Source organism: Echinops telfairi, unplaced genomic scaffold, assembly GCF_000313985.2.
Source record: "Echinops telfairi isolate 266 unplaced genomic scaffold, ASM31398v2 ScPeMD7_7469;HRSCAF=8507_1, whole genome shotgun sequence".
NCBI lineage: Eukaryota > Metazoa > Chordata > Mammalia > Afrosoricida > Tenrecidae > Echinops > Echinops telfairi.
In genome coordinates this window covers 47,935,491-47,947,308 of record NW_022111373.1, presented here as the reverse complement: position 1 = coordinate 47,947,308, position 11,818 = coordinate 47,935,491, and the positions used below count along the sequence as shown (strand labels likewise).

General features: G+C 38.7%; 1 pseudogene; it reads left to right on the top strand.

The window, feature by feature from the left end:
* LOC101647947 overlaps nucleotides 1–10,430 on the top strand; it is a 69,412-nt pseudogene extending 58,982 nt beyond the window's left edge.
* Nucleotides 10,431–11,818: the final 1,388 nt, after the last annotated feature.

The following is an 11,818-nucleotide window of genomic DNA, read 5'->3' as shown; positions in this document are numbered from 1 at the left end:
AAAAGAAAAATGCAGCCAGAATGCTTCTCAGAGGTCTGGACGGCTAGATTTCATTTTATGTACTTTGGACATCTTGTCAGGAGAGGTTGCAGCATTGGACTCAAACATTAGAATCATCGTGGGATGGCACAGGCCCAAGCGGTGGATTGTTTAGTAAGGAGGGTCACTATGACTTGGAACCAATTTGATGGTGCCTAATAACAATAATCACTTAACCATGCATGGTCTTCTTTTCCACAGACTAGTCTCTCCTGATAACCTACTCAAAGTATGTGAGATGAAGTCTCTCCATCTTCGATTCTAAGGAGTATTCTGGTTGTACTTCTTGCAAGACCGATTTGTTTGTTCTCCTGGCAGTCCACGGTTCTTTCAATGTTCCAGCGCTGTAATTCAGATGCATCTGTTCTTCTTCCATCTTTCTTGGTCAGGGTACAGCGCTCACACAAACATGTAGTAATGGCCAAAACCATGGTTTGGGGAAATGCACATTTGTTCCCAAAGAGATCTTTGCTCGTCAGTAGTTTCAAGGGATCTTGTGCACTAGAGATGCTCACTGTGGTATGTAGTGTGATTTCCTGTCTGCTGCTTTCATGTTCTGTTGAGTGTTGACTGTGGATCCAAGGAAAATGAAATTATTAAAACTGTATCCACTTTGATTAAATGCTGACTGATTTTTTTCCTTTTAAACTATTTCACTGTCACCTAATCCGCATGTCCTACAATCCAATAGTTCAATTCTATTCAAACCAGTTCTAAATCATTACCTGAATCATTTTTATCTTTCTTATATTTATTGTTATTAACTCCCAATTTCCCCACAATCTCCCCTGCCACATCCCCAAGAAAGCATTAATCCAGTTACGGTCTCTATAGATTTACCTGTCCTGGATTTCATTTACAGAAAAACAGGCAACTCCATAACAAACAAACAAAAAGCCTACTGTGTTAGGCAGGTTTCTGTTTGGATCATAGCAAACTATGGAAAACTTCGAGGAGAAGGGGAATTCCAGAACAATTTATTATGATGATGAGAAACTTGTAAATGGATAAAGAGGTAGTTGTGTGAAAAGAACAAGGGGATACATGACTGCATGGTTTAAAATCAGAAAAGATGTTTGACAGGGTTGTATTTTCTTATCCTACTTATTCAATCTGTGTGGTGAGTAAATTATCAGAGAAGTGGGCTTATATGAAGAAGAATGTGACATCAGTTTGGGAGGAAGGCTTATCAACAACCTGATATATGCAAATGACACACCTTTGCTTGTTGAAAGTGAGGAGGACTTGCTGATGAAGATCAAGGATTGCAGTCTTCAGTGTGGATTTCAACAGAATGTAGAGAAAACCAAATCCTCACAATTGGACCAATAGGTAATATCATGATCAATGGAAGAAAGGTCGAACTTGTTAGGGATTTAATCTTACTTGGATCACATTCAGTGCTCCTGGAAGCAGAACTCAGGAGATCAAAGGACATGCTGCATTAGGTAAATCTACTCTACAAGACCCCTTTAGAGTGTTGAAAAGCAAGGATGTTACTTTGAAGATTTAAATGTGCCTGACCCAAGCCATGGTATTTTCCATTGCCTCATATGCATGTGAAAGCTGTACATTGAATAAGGAAGACAAAAGAAGAATTGATGTATTTGAATTGTGGTGCTGGAGAAGAATATTCAAAGTATCATGGCTTGCTGAAACAACAAACCAACCTGTCTTGGAAGAAGTGGAGCCAGAGTGATCCTTAGAGGCAAAGATAAGAAGACTTTGTCTTACATGCTTTGGACATGTGAGGAGAGACCAGTCCCTGGAGAAGGGCATCGTGTTTGGTAAAATAGAGGGTCAAGAAGGGGAGGAAGGCCCTCAAGGAGATGGATTTGACACCGTGGCTGCAACAATGGGCTCGGGCAGGGGAACAATTGTGAGGATGGCACAGGACCGGGCAGTGTTTCATTCTGTTGTGCACAAGGTCACTATGGTTTGGAATTGATTCAATGGCACCTAATAACAACAACAACAACAGCAGCATTATTTCGAATACTCTTCAGAATCTTGCTTAAAAATCCTTGCTGATATACGATGGCAATATACTGTGTGAATATACTATGGACCATGTACTGTTTTTAAATGCTCTTCAGCAGATTTATACTTGGGTGTGATATTTATAATATTCTTAGATGTTCTGCATTCTGTGGATATGTTTTCTTTGGAATATTTATATAAATATAAATGTCTTTCAGGTACTTGTCAGGTATTTAAATTTTCTAGGTATAGATGAGAGAGTACATCAAGAGTTGCATCTATTTATTGAAATATCTCAATTGGTATTCCCTCATTTCCTGAAACCTTTTTTTCATTTATCTCTACAAGGCAGCTTGGCATTCTTTCTTCATACAATTGATTTTTTTTTTACATTACTATGATGTCTTTGCTAGCCCGCCTCTACCCAAAACACATATCATTGATTCTTTATCACGTGCTACCTCCTGAATTGAACATGAATTTTTTATTTTTTTGCATAGGGGAAAATAAGGGAACACAAGTTTGACAAATTAAAGGTTTCTTAATTTCTTAAAATTTAAAGCAGATTTAAAACACTAATAATTGATCCATTCCAAGTACTTTCTGTTAAATTCATTACTCTTTCCCCATTCTATATTCCAATCTGAATTCTGGATATAAGAAGTTTACCTGTTCTCACTGAGAGAGAGAGAAAAGAGTATTTTGTCTAATCGAGGTTCCCCTGCTCTGATCTGGTTTCTTTTTTGTCTTACTCTGGACGTGTACATTTTCCACTGGCACACGTTATTGTATATAATATACATATGTTTTTGCATTTTGGCCCGGTGCTAAACATTTTCTGGTATCTCTGTAAACACAATGTGTAAGAGAAATGTCTCCATCGGCTGACCTTTATTTTGGAACTTGTAGGTTCTCTGAGACATGGCCATGTCATCTATCAAGGCTCTGAGTCACCTCACCTCTCACCATAATGACACTATAGAGACTAAAAGGCTTCAAGTCTTAGCCACCTTCCTTGTGCAATGCGTATGAGAATGTCTGGATATTTGTCACAGACCATGGTATCAGGCAGTCTTTCAAAGGAAGTACTTTCTTAGATACCCAAATGTTACCCATTCAATTTCTACTTTGATGCAGCTGTCTTTTATTGGGTAGATGATTTTCTGTTAGAATTCTTAATGACATATAGGTCACAAGTCCAACTAATGTAAGCCGTCCTTTATTTTAGACTTTGACATTGCTCCCTCTTGTTATTTGAATCCTGAAGAGTAATAAGGACCCTGTTATGCCTTCCATTAAAAAAAATTTTCTTGGCACCTCTTGGTCCTGCAAGCTTGCTTTGTGACAATCCCTTCCTCTATCCTGTTGAATGGAAACTTCTCCATAACAATTTAAAATACTTTTTTTACTCTCTGACTTTGAACTCAACCACAGCTTCTTGGTACAATACTTCTCAAGGCTCCTTTGTAATGGCTAGGTTTCATGTAGGATAACATAATTATATGACAAAGAGCCATATGTCATTTCAATATATCTTAAATGATTTTTTCACACCAACAAGACATGAAACATTCAGAAAATCAAGCAGTTACAGATTTTACTAACATTATTTCTAGGTATGTTGGGGATGGATGGACTTGCAGGGAAGAGTTGCTATTTGTTAAGCAAGTCACTCAGAACAATGGCCAGGGATGGTGTCACAAAGAAGACAATTAAATGCGATAGTAGGATCCTGCCTACCCTTCTATGCAAAAGCTATTTTTTATAGCTTATTTCATATCATCCCTTCATTAATCTTGTAAATTATACTTTTAAACTCTCTTTCTTATAAAAAACAGAAGAAAATTTAATTTGTTTAGAACTAAAATGGGTACAGAATGACTCCATGATGCATATTTAATGAACCCCACGTTTGTGTTTGTTCTATCAACTCCTATCATAAGTGTTAAAAAAAAAAAAGCCCCACAAAACTCATGTCTACAAACACTACAGGCAGTCTACAATATTGACCAAGATTTCCAAGGCAAAGGAGTAGATATGTTGTTTTCCCTTTGGTGAATATCTTTTTTTCTCATTGAATCTATACCTGTTGACACCTATTTTTCTGATCCAAATCTTTTCAATAGACAAATAGGTAATAAGATTACTTGGGACCTGCATGGCTCTATAAAAGAAAAAACAAAACAAAACATCCTAAAGTGAGATTGTTTACGATTCATAAAGGGGATATCTGTAAATGTACATGGATGTTTGGGAAGAAACACAGTGAACGTACTTTTAGCAAAGGGCATATTGCATGTTTGAAAATACAGCGCAACAAAAACTTAAATTGGGCTGAACTGTTCTTAAGACTTTGATCACAATCAAAAGGTGTTTGAACAGCTTATGGATTTTTTTTCTTCCCTGAAACTGTTGGAGGCCGTAGATTTGAAAAGGAATTTCACACAGATATGATTAGCACAGCACTGTTAAACTGTTATCTCTACAGAACAGAAACAGGCCACTCAGTGTTTCGGGGACCAGGTCCTTCAGTTACAGATATCAGAGGCTGGTATGAGAAAGCAGACCTAGATATCACGCATATTAAATGGTTCATAATTAAATCTTGTCAACATAAATTTTACCAGCTCACTTAATATAAATGATATAGCTTTATAGTGAATGAATTGACTTTGAAAAGGGGATTTTTGAATCTTCTCTAATAGCCTTAATTTATCTAGTAGATATAACTATGGCAACTAAAGTGTGATAATGTAACTTCCAAAATTTCCAAATGGCTAATCTAATTTAAAACATTTTAAAGTAGCTATTCCAAAATTGTGTTGCAAAGAACTAACAAACATATAGTTTACAAATAAAATACACATTTAAATTTCCTTCTTTAATACCATCACTTGGCTTTTATTTAAAATATTAGTACCATCAGTAGTAGACTACAATTAAAACTGCTTTTACAAAATGATTTAACAACGCAGTGATCTGGTTACTTGAAAGTTAGATTCCAAGGTCAGTTTATTTCAATTTTTGTTTTTAATAGTCTAAAACCTGTAAGAGACCTCACAAAGAAAACAGTAAAATAAAAGAAAGAACCATATCTTTTGCTACATTTATTTAATTAAATAATTCTTCTAAAATTATCTGTACATTTTTCCAATTCTTCAAATGAAAAATTACTAAATGTTCATATTACTTGATATCAACATATTTTGATATACCTATTAAAATATGTCCTTTATCTATATTAAAATAGCTTTTGATATCTTCTAGGATACTGCATTTGCAAAATTTCAAAACATTTTAGAAAATTGCTCCTGAAATATTTATGCCTGAAGACGTGAGAATTTGTATGTGATATACACTTGTCATTAGGTTCCATTGCGTCGGTTCTGACTCATAGCGATCTTATGCACAGCAGAATGAATTATGACACAGTCCTGTGCCGTCCTCAGAATTTTTCCTGTAACTGAGTTTATGGTTGCCTCTGTTAAGCATTGAAAAGCAAGCTGGTTACTTTGAGGAGTAAGCTGCACCTGACCCAAGGTATTCTCCATTGCCTCATGTGCATGTGAAAGTTGGACATTGAATGAAGAAGACAGAAGAAGAGTTGATGTCCTTGAATTGTGATGCTGGAGAAGAATCTTGGAAGTACCATCAACTGCCAAAAGAATGAACAAATCTGTTTTGGAAGAATATAGCCAGTAGAGGTAAGTTAGCTAGTCAGAGGATGGCAAAGGGAGAAGAGGTGAGGATGTGTGGGATCTAGCACAAAGGAAGGTGAAGCGCAGAATAAAACACATCAATGGAAGAGACCTGGGGATATTAGAGATAATGAATCTTTATCAATGGAAGAGACCTGGGGATATTAGAGATAATGAAATGGCCAGGGAAAAAGACAGGGTGTTCATAATACCCGCATAATGACTCAACAGACTCCGGAGATGTGGGTCTGAGAAAAGAGCACAGTGTGCAGTCTCAGGTATTGGGGTGCTGGGATGCACATACCTGGAAAGAGGAGGTGCACAACAGAGGGCCAATCAATAGCTGAAGACCCACCACAAAGCCAATCTATGATGAGAGGTCCGCTGTTAGCAGAACATAATGCCCAGCTTTCCGTTTTGCCAAACCTTTTAGACTTTGGACTGCTTTCCCAAAGCACTCCTTTAAAAAAACCCACTCTTTGTATTCAAACACTTCCTCTGACTCGGACCTGAATTTTATCCTTCTCCTAAAAGTTTTTATTTGAGAAAAATGTATAATTTATAATACTAAGCAAATTAACACCAATATCAGGATAAAGCTATAATATTACCATTTAAATAGTGTGCTTACATGATTATCATTTCTAAAGTTCTAAGTATATTTTGGTTTCAATCTTAAAGAATTAAGATTAAGAATTAAGAAAAAAAATACTGGTTGTAGAAACTGTCTTCTAAGTGTAGGGGAGAGATGTACCAAGTCCAATGAGTTAATTAATGCAAGGAACTAAATTCCTATAAAGCATTTTCAAAAGTCTATGACGTGTCAAAAAGCAAACTGGAGCTTGTTAAGATTAAGGAGTTTATTAAAGAAACAAAACCTTTCAAAGCACTGTAGCAAAGAGTAGAGCTTAAACACAGAGAATCTATAATTCTTAAATTCTGATTGGCTTAATTTATAACATTATACACAAGACATGACCCTGAAACATTTTGCTAACCATGTTGTTAGATACCATCGAGTTACTTCCAATTCATAGCAACCCTTTGTACAACAGAGCGAAACTCCGCCCAGTGCTGCACCATCCTCACAATTGTGATGTGAGAGCCGATTGTTGCAGCCACTGTGTCAATCCACCTTGTCAAGGGTTTTTCTCTTTTCCTCCACCCCTCTACTTTTACCAAGCATGCTGCCCTTCTCCTGGGACTGGTCTCACCTGACACCATGCCCAAAGTACAGGAGATGAAGTCTTGTCATCTGCGGCTCTAAGGGGCATTCTGGCGTACTTCTTTGCTAACTAGAGTTGAATCTAACCCCTTGGATGAAAGCTCTTCCCGTGAGCACGCTGTGAAAGGAAGGGGGAGGGAAGGAGAACGTCTGGGGCTTGATGGATCCCTGAGCAGTCCTGAGTCAGAATGAACAGTAAACAGAAAGGGAAACAAAAACGAATCTGAGCTGCCTCTTCCACAGAAGCCTTTCTTTACGCCAACTACCTAATTAATTTGACCTCCTTCGCAAAGGTGTCTATTTGTTTTGTCTCGTTTGACAGGCTCAAATCACTTTATTAATTTAACACGGCTGGAGCCTGGGTCTTCCGCACGGAGGCTCTGGCGGGGTTGATGAATTCCTGGTGACACAGACTTGGTGACACTGTCTCTTTCCAGAGGTCTGGGGACAGTGGAGATGGCATCAAAGGTGGCCTTGGCGAAGTTGCCCAGCGTGGCTGTGCAGTGCCCTGCAGAGGTGTAGCAGTCGTCGATCCCCACCATCAGCAGCAGCTTCTTGGGCACAGGGGCTGAGGTGATGCCAGTGGCCCTGGGGGCAGGGACGTGAGGCACTAGCACCTTTGCAGGCAAGCACGGGAGGGGCAATTGTCCCTGTCCCTAACTCTAGCTACCAAACAGTTTCATGTACTGAAAAACAGAAAAACATATGACAAAAATTCAAGAGGGTCCCCTCCAATGATATAACCCATCTGAAAAAAACCCCAATATAAACAAACAAAAAACAAAAACAAAACAAAAAATACAGAACACATTGAAAACCAGATCAGGCCTTATGTGCATCAGAGGGAGGATCAACTGATAACACGTTTCAACCGTTCAAGTCAGGTTATCCTTTTGATCCAAAGCACTCTGTTTAGTGACCACTTTCCTCCCCTCCCTCTATTATGGATAGGCAGAAATCACCTGAGGCTTCTTTCCTATGTAAATTTCACAAATGTCTCTTGGGCTCCCACTGTCATCCATAGCCTTCTGCAAGCTGGATTCTTATAGTTTAGGCTCTAATACTATTCCCTCCTTTGTTTTTGGATTATATGATTTACAATCCTTTGGTGATTGATGTTGGTGTGCACCTTCCATGTGGATTTAGATGACATTTCACTTAGATGGCTGCTTGTTTGGAAACAAGCCTTTAAGACCCAGATGCTATTTTATTTGATAGCCAGGCACCATCTAATTTGTTCACCACACTTAGCTACAAAGCCCACATCTTCTGTGATCCTTTCCTGAGGGTAAAGTATCGAGCAGGGCCATGATAGAAGAACTAATTGTTCTTAAGATGGAGCTAGCATTTAGTTTACTTATTGCGCTATCAACTGCAAGGTAACCTGTTCAAATCACCAGCTACTTTGCAGGTGAAAGACAAGGCTTTTGACTCTCAAAGAGTTAGAGGCTCGGTAACCCACAGGGGCCAGTTCTAATCTGTCAAAATTGACTTGGTGACAGTGAAATTTGAGTTTTTGGTCGCTAATTGAGAGGTCTATGGTTCAAAGTCCCCAGCCACTCCAAGGGAGAAAAATGAAGATGTTTGCTCCGATGAAGTTGATATTCTAGGAATTCCTGAATAAAGTTGCCATGAGTATGAATTTACTTGACAGCAGTGGGTTTGGATGTAGTTTAGGTATTCATTAGCTAGAGACTCAGTTACATTTTCTAACATTATATTGATAGAAAAGATTAAACAGTGTCACTTTTAACATAAATTCTTTTTCTTTCCTACATTATGTAAACTCACTCACTCACTCACTCACTCACTCACTCACTCACTCACTCACTCACTGCCTTCGAGTCAACGTTGCTTCATAGCGACTCCCTCTGGGTTTCTAAGACTGCAACTGTTCACACAAGTAGAAAGCCCAGTCTTTCTCCTGCCGAACTGCTGGTAGTTTTGAACAGTGGACCATGCAGATCTCAGCCCCATGTGTAACCACTACACAGAGCACAGCAACTGAGAGCAAAAGCACAGGAGAGAGAACATCAACACCCAGTTACAAGATTGAGTCCTAAGTTAACTGCCTGGCTACAAATCTATGGAGTGTGTGTGTGTGTGTGTGTGTGTGTGTGTGTGTATTTGTGTTCACATCTAGTCAATTCCTCTAAAACTTGGAGCAATTGTATAATCAATGTGGCTTCTTAAACACTTAAGGCAGGTATAGTCAATAAGATTTTCAATAAGGAAAATGGAATTAACTCTGTGTTGCCTTCTCTTATTTGAGAATATAATAAAACTTGTCCATTTGAAAGTGTTTTAAAAAAAAATGTTATTTGAGGGAGTCAGAATAGCAGAATAGGGGCAGCTGAGAGAATTGGAGACACTCTCTGCTTGCTTCCATTGAGAAGATCCTGGTGTGACCAGGTGAAGCTGGCCAGGTAGGTAAAGCAATATGACCAAATGAGGGAACAATGAAGAAAGGAGCAGGGATGAATGACGAGTTGACAGTTAAGAACGAAATCTCCTATTGATTGCATATAAAAACGGGATTGGAGCTAGAGAAGTCTCTTGGAGAATAATCAGCCGCAGGGATCAGAAAGAAGAAAACTAGGGAGGAAAAGACAAACTAAAAGTGGTTTGGGAATATCGGCAAATGGTTGAGATGGAAATAAAAGCTATTCTGTTGTGATAGTCTGGGTGTACTGGACAAACAGTTATTCTAGCAGCTAAACCAGGCGAGTCCAAGGTTTTCTATTATAAAAACAAGGGCGACTACCACAGGAATCTGGCTGAATTTGTCACGGAATGACAAGAAGAAGGCTACAGAGAGCAGCCTTATAACACTGCCGGCGACATGGAAATGACAGAACTTCCACCAACACATCCAACGCATTTGCTTAGGCCTTGTTCTCATTTCTCTGGAATCTGCTGTGAAAATCTTAATTCCCCCTCTACCCCGCACCCCTCCATGCCTGCAGGTTGGCAAAAGCAGCTTTTGATGACGCAATTGCAGAACTGGGTCCTCTGAGTGAAGAAAGTGATAGGGTCTCTACGGTTCTCAGGCAGTTGTTCCGTGGAAGCCTGGCATATGGACTTCCGGCATGCGAGGTGATGGTGAGGGGCAGAATAAAGAGGTGCTGCAGGATGTGGAAGATGAAAGTCAGGGAGGCACAAAAGCTAAGGAGAATTCATCTCTGACCACCTCCGCTCCCCACCCACCCCTTGGAAGTCCCTCCACTGTCACTGAGAGCCAAATCTTACTTTTATATTTGACCTCAGAATTTCAGTCCCTGCCCTGTTGGTTTTTGAAAGAGTTTTCAAAAGTGGCTAAAGGCAAGAGTGAATTTCTTGGCTTTTACGGGTCCCAGCTTTTCAGTTCTTTGACACAAACAGAACTGCATAGAGGCTTTTCAGCGTTATTGTGCCAGTATGTGCCCGATCTGCGAGCCAGATCACCATCAGAGATGAAAATTAAACTAGAAAATTATTCGACTTTCTGAATTGAGAAGTGAGAGGTGCATCTAAGAAAGAGGTTAATCACACTAGAGAGTCATATGTGGTAATGTTTTTCCATTTTCGAATTGTCTCAATAAAAATTTATACCGATGTTTACAATTAATTGGGTGTCAGTTTGATGTGGTTAAAGGTTGTTCGGGGGAGTTGATTGTAACGATTTTGCTGTGATATGTGACTCCAGTGCTGGTGAGATGTTGCGGACACCATGGTGCTGGTACCAGTGCAACGATCTGGGGCCCTTCACGCTCATCTCCCTTGACTCCCTTGGAACAGGTTAGCAGGGAAGGAGGTGTGGCAAGGCCTGCGTTTGTGTTCCATTCTTTGTTTTTCCTTCTATCAACCCCTCTGCTTCCCGCCCCCCTTTTTCTTCGATTGCTCACCTCTTTCTTTCAGTATGTGCAACTTGAAGCTAATTTACACTACTGGATATCTTATCTGATTGGAGCCACAGATAAAGAATCTATATTGTTTTTACTGAAAGACAGTATGGATTTAATATTAAATTTAAATAAAACCAACCTCAATTAAAAATATCAAAAGTAACAGAACACATACTATTGGAGGGTAAATATTATTTAAAGCAAAGATTAGGAATTTAAGTGGATTAGGTTTGTTGCTTGCTAATTAAAAAAACCCTAGTCTTATGGAGGTGTCATTTACAGATCAGAAAATCTACTCTTTTTCATTATATATGTCAGTGATTTTTGGTAAATGCACAAGGTTGTACAAACATCACTACAATCCAGTTTCTAGTGTTCTCACATCCGCAAAAAACCTTTCCGTAAAAGCAAATATGAAGCTAGAAATCTAGAGAACTGAACAAACAACCTGGAGTATTTTGCATCTGGTTTGTTTTATTTAATGATTTTGAGATTCATCCCTGTTATAGCATGTGCCATAATTTTATCCACTTTTAATAACACATAATATTTCATTGTTGAAATGTTGCTTATCATTCACACTCACTTGTGATGCTCTCACTTTTTGATATTATGAATAAAGCTACTATGAACATTTGCACACAGATTTTTGTGTAGACATATATTTTCATAGATAGCTAAGTGTGGAGTTTCTGCATCACATGCAAATTTATGTTTATGTTTGAGATACTGCCAAATCACTTCCCTAAATAATATGCCATTTGCGTTCCCACTGGCAATGTTGAAGAGCCTTCCATTTTCTCTGCATCCTCTCCAATGCTTGTAGCTATCTGCCTTTTTGTTTATAACCACTCTAGTAAGTGTAATGTGGTCTCTCAGGATCATTTCCTAAAGGCTAATGATGTTGAGCATCTTTGCATGTACTTATTAGTCATTCTTATGCATTCTTTGGTGAAGTGTCTTACGATTTTACTTATTTTTAATTAAATTGT